The sequence below is a fragment of the Primulina eburnea genome, chromosome 10, assembly GCF_022965805.1.
Source record: "Primulina eburnea isolate SZY01 chromosome 10, ASM2296580v1, whole genome shotgun sequence".
Classification (NCBI taxonomy): Eukaryota; Viridiplantae; Streptophyta; class Magnoliopsida; order Lamiales; family Gesneriaceae; genus Primulina; species Primulina eburnea.
The window spans coordinates 34,152,679-34,158,511 of record NC_133110.1 but is presented as its reverse complement, the minus strand read 5'-3'; positions in this window follow the sequence as shown (position 1 = coordinate 34,158,511).

Here is a 5,833-nt window from a genome sequence, read left to right as displayed (position 1 = left end):
CGCTCGAGCGCGGAACCCTCTGTCCGTGACTTTGTTATCCACTGGCGCTCGGGCGGTAATATTATACCGCTCGGGCGCCATACTTTCTGTCCGAGCATCTCCTTATCACACATTGGCGCTCGGGCGGTAATATTCTACCGCTCGGGCGCCACAAGTTCTGCCCGAAAATCACATAACTCATGTGTTTTAATCAATTTGGTCTCGGAGCGGTCCAACTATACCCATATCCATTCGTTATCAATAAATCATCTCATATTACGGTAATCATATTCTTGGGCATTACATATGTTACCATGGATAATCTTACCTTTACCCATGGTTTTACCTTTTGAGTTGTCTCCAAAAGTTATCTTTGGTCCAGTGCAATCCACTATTTCGGAAAGTAGGTTTTTTTTGTCCAGTCATGTGTCTGGAACATCCACTGTCCAGATACCATGTAGAGTTACTGACTTCTGCTTTCTTCTGTTGTTCCTGCAAGCACAAATTTTAGTATCTGGTACCCAAATCTATTTGGGTCCAAGCCTTATCACTCCTTTGGGGACCCACATTTGTACAATTTTTGGTGATCTTGTACTTCGGGTATCCAAAGATGTATGTGCAACAGAAGGTCTGTTATTTCTAACAGTATGCATATAAAAGTGTTGTTCCTCCCTTCTGTTTCTGTTTTCCAGTCTGTATCTCTTCTGAACAGGTTTTGAGTTGTAGTACTGGTAATTTTTGACCTTCATAGGATATTGTCTTCCAGAGTTGAATTCTTTTCTGAATCTAGAACTCTGGTCAACTTTTTCCTTAGGTTTAACATAACCCAGACCATAGTGCATTCTTCTGTTCATCTGATTTACATTCCTTTCAACTGAAGCAATAGGTATTTCTGGTTTCTGTACCACGCTGGATTTCACAAAGTGAATATATTTCACTTTGCACATATCCAGTGTTGGCTTAGTATTCGTTTCAGAAGTGCCTTCATTATTACAAAAACCGAGACCACTCCTGTCTCCTGACTGTTTTGTAATTCTTGCATCTTTTCCAGTGAAACAGAAGACTTGTTCCAAGCATTTACCAGTAGCGAAAACTTCTGGTTTTTCAGAAAGCACCTTCTGGTAATCTGCTTTGGCTCTTTCATTCTCAGTTATTAATTTACTCATCTTAACTTGTAAATCATTGCAGCTGTCTACTTGCAAGCAAGTTAACTTACTGTTCTGATTCTTTAAGTTCTGATTTTCGATCTTAACTTCTTCAAATGATTGAGAAAGTCTAGAATACTCTTCTACCATGTCATGTAGTGCATCAATCAAATCAGTTCGTGTAAATTCGTTAGAGTCAAAATCAAATACCTCTCCAAATGTCGAGGTTGAATCATTGTCTGCCATGAGAAATTTGACTTCTTCAGCATCACTGTCACTGGAATGACTTTCTGAATCAGATGACTCAGAACTAGAGTCCGTCCATTTGGATTTGCTTTCTTCAGCAATCATTGCTTTTCGATCTCTTATGGACTTTTTGTCATTCCTCTTGTGATCATTTCTCTTCTGGTCATCCTTCTTTGGTTTAGGACAATCAGCAATGAAGTGACCTATCTTTCCACGGTTAAAGCATTCCATATCACCAGATGGTGAATCTTTCTTGAAGTTGCGATTGGGACCCTGATAAGTTCGATGGTTCTTCTTCATGAACCTGGAGAATTTCTTTACAAATAAGGACATAGCATCACTACTGATTTGTTCAGCAGTCTTCTCCAATGTATTGTCAATGATCACAGTGGGTAGTGCTTGAGGTACAACTACAGCAGCAGTAGAAGAGGTAGTGGCAGTGGCAGTAAAAGCAGTAGCAGTAGCAGCAAGAGCCTTGGTAGGTAGGCTTGAAGGCTCTTCTCCACTTCTTACTTCCAATTCGAACTCGTAAGCTTTCAGATCTGCAAATAAGTCGTGCAGTTCCAATTTGTTCAAATCTTTGGACACTCTCATAGCCATTGTTTTAACATCCCATTCTCTGGGTAAGGCTCTCATCACCTTGAGGGCTATCTCTCTGTTGCTATGCTCTTTACCCAGAGCTGTTAGCTCATTTACCAGGCTACTGAATCTTTCATCGAACTCGTTTAGAGTTTCACCAGCTCTCATTTTTAGATTTTCGAACTTGTGCATTGCTACAGACAGTTTGTTTTCTTTCGTCTGCTCATTTCGTTTACATATCTGTGCATAGTGCATTCTTCTGTTCATCTGATTTACATTCCTTTCAACTGAAGCAATAGGTATTTCTGGTTTCTGTACCACGCTGGATTTCACAAAGTGAATATATTTCACTTTGCACATATCTAGTGTTGGCTTAGTATTCGTTTCAGAAGTGCCTTCATTATTACAAAAACCGAGACCACTCCTGTCTCCTGACTGTTTTGTAATTCTTGCATCTTTTCCAGTGAAACATAAGACTTGTTCCAAGCATTTACCAGTAGCGAAAACTTCTGGTTTTTCAGAAAGCACCTTCTGGTAATCTGCTTTGGCTCTTTCATTCTCAGTTATTAATTTACTCATCTTAACTTGTAAATCATTGCAGCTGTCTACTTGCAAGCAAGTTAACTTACTGTTCTGATTCTTTAAGTTCTGATTTTCGATCTTAACTTCTTCAAATGATTGAGAAAGTCTAGAATACTCTTCTACCATGTCATGTAGTGCATCAATCAAATCAGTTCGTGTAAATTCGTTAGAGTCAAAATCAAATACCTCTCCAAATGTCGAGGTTGAATCATTGTCTGCCATGAGAAATTTGACTTCTTCAGCATCACTGTCACTGGAATGACTTTCTGAATCAGATGACTCAGAACTAGAGTCCGTCCATTTGGATTTGCTTTCTTCAGCAATCATTGCTTTTCGATCTCTTATGGACTTTTTGTCATTCCTCTTGTGATCATTTCTCTTCTGGTCATCCTTCTTTGGTTTAGGACAATCAGCAATGAAGTGACCTATCTTTCCACGGTTAAAGCATTCCATATCACCAGATGGTGAATCTTTCTTGAAGTTGCGATTGGGACCCTGATAAGTTCGATGGTTCTTCTTCATGAACCTGGAGAATTTCTTTACAAATAAGGACATAGCATCACTACTGATTTGTTCAGCAGTCTTCTCCAATGTATTGTCAATGATCACAGTGGGTAGTGCTTGAGGTACAACTACAGCAGCAGTAGAAGAGGTAGTGGCAGTGGCAGTAAAAGCAGTAGCAGTAGCAGCAAGAGCCTTGGTAGGTAGGCTTGAAGGCTCTTCTCCACTTCTTACTTCCAATTCGAACTCGTAAGCTTTCAGATCTGCAAATAAGTCGTGCAGTTCCAATTTGTTCAAATCTTTGGACACTCTCATAGCCATTGTTTTAACATCCCATTCTCTGGGTAAGGCTCTCATCACCTTGAGGGCTATCTCTCTGTTGCTATGCTCTTTACCCAGAGCTGTTAGCTCATTTACCAGGCTACTGAATCTTTCATCGAACTCGTTTAGAGTTTCACCAGCTCTCATTTTTAGATTTTCGAACTTGTGCATTGCTACAGACAGTTTGTTTTCTTTCGTCTGCTCATTTCGTTTACATATCTGTGCATAGTGCATTCTTCTGTTCATCTGATTTACATTCCTTTCAACTGAAGCAATAGGTATTTCTGGTTTCTGTACCACGCTGGATTTCACAAAGTGAATATATTTCACTTTGCACATATCCAGTGTTGGCTTAGTATTCGTTTCAGAAGTGCCTTCATTATTACAAAAACCGAGACCACTCCTGTCTCCTGACTGTTTTGTAATTCTTGCATCTTTTCCAGTGAAACAGAAGACTTGTTCCAAGCATTTACCAGTAGCGAAAACTTCTGGTTTTTCAGAAAGCACCTTCTGGTAATCTGCTTTGGCTCTTTCATTCTCAGTTATTAATTTACTCATCTTAACTTGTAAATCATTGCAGCTGTCTACTTGCAAGCAAGTTAACTTACTGTTCTGATTCTTTAAGTTCTGATTTTCGATCTTAACTTCTTCAAATGATTGAGAAAGTCTAGAATACTCTTCTACCATGTCATGTAGTGCATCAATCAAATCAGTTCGTGTAAATTCGTTAGAGTCAAAATCAAATACCTCTCCAAATGTCGAGGTTGAATCATTGTCTGCCATGAGAAATTTGACTTCTTCAGCATCACTGTCACTGGAATGACTTTCTGAATCAGATGACTCAGAACTAGAGTCCGTCCATTTGGATTTGCTTTCTTCAGCAATCATTGCTTTTCGATCTCTTATGGACTTTTTGTCATTCCTCTTGTGATCATTTCTCTTCTGGTCATCCTTCTTTGGTTTAGGACAATCAGCAATGAAGTGACCTATCTTTCCACGGTTAAAGCATTCCATATCACCAGATGGTGAATCTTTCTTGAAGTTGCGATTGGGACCCTGATAAGTTCGATGGTTCTTCTTCATGAACCTGGAGAATTTCTTTACAAATAAGGACATAGCATCACTACTGATTTGTTCAGCAGTCTTCTCCAATGTATTGTCAATGATCACAGTGGGTAGTGCTTGAGGTACAACTACAGCAGCAGTAGAAGAGGTAGTGGCAGTGGCAGTAAAAGCAGTAGCAGTAGCAGCAAGAGCCTTGGTAGGTAGGCTTGAAGGCTCTTCTCCACTTCTTACTTCCAATTCGAACTCGTAAGCTTTCAGATCTGCAAATAAGTCGTGCAGTTCCAATTTGTTCAAATCTTTGGACACTCTCATAGCCATTGTTTTAACATCCCATTCTCTGGGTAAGGCTCTCATCACCTTGAGGGCTATCTCTCTGTTGCTATGCTCTTTACCCAGAGCTGTTAGCTCATTTACCAGGCTACTGAATCTTTCATCGAACTCGTTTAGAGTTTCACCAGCTCTCATTTTTAGATTTTCGAACTTGTGCATTGCTACAGACAGTTTGTTTTCTTTCGTCTGCTCATTTCGTTTACATATCTGTGCATAGTGCATTCTTCTGTTCATCTGATTTACATTCCTTTCAACTGAAGCAATAGGTATTTCTGGTTTCTGTACCACGCTGGATTTCACAAAGTGAATATATTTCACTTTGCACATATCCAGTGTTGGCTTAGTATTCGTTTCAGAAGTGCCTTCATTATTACAAAAACCGAGACCACTCCTGTCTCCTGACTGTTTTGTAATTCTTGCATCTTTTCCAGTGAAACAGAAGACTTGTTCCAAGCATTTACCAGTAGCGAAAACTTCTGGTTTTTCAGAAAGCACCTTCTGGTAATCTGCTTTGGCTCTTTCATTCTCAGTTATTAATTTACTCATCTTAACTTGTAAATCATTGCAGCTGTCTACTTGCAAGCAAGTTAACTTACTGTTCTGATTCTTTAAGTTCTGATTTTCGATCTTAACTTCTTCAAATGATTGAGAAAGTCTAGAATACTCTTCTACCATGTCATGTAGTGCATCAATCAAATCTGTTAGGATCGGTTATTGACTAAGGAGTGTTTAGAAGGGGGGGTTGAATAAACACTTCTAGGAATTTAAATGTTCTTCGAAAAAGGTAGTTCAGTTTTGTTACAAACGGAACTAAGTATCCCGTCGGTCAATATCAATCAGTTAAACTGAATAAGCAGTTGCGGAAAATAAACTGATTGAAAGATAGAATATCTAACTGAAAATGAAAAGCTGAAGTAAAGACAACACAATATGTTTCTGGATGTTCGGAGAATTGAATAACTCCTACGTCACCCCTTCTATCTCAAGGATAGGATATTCACTAAAAGACTTTGATCGAGTACAACACTTGTACAGACCCACTTCAGTTAGGACTTATCTATTGCCTGAACTGAAACTCTTAGTAT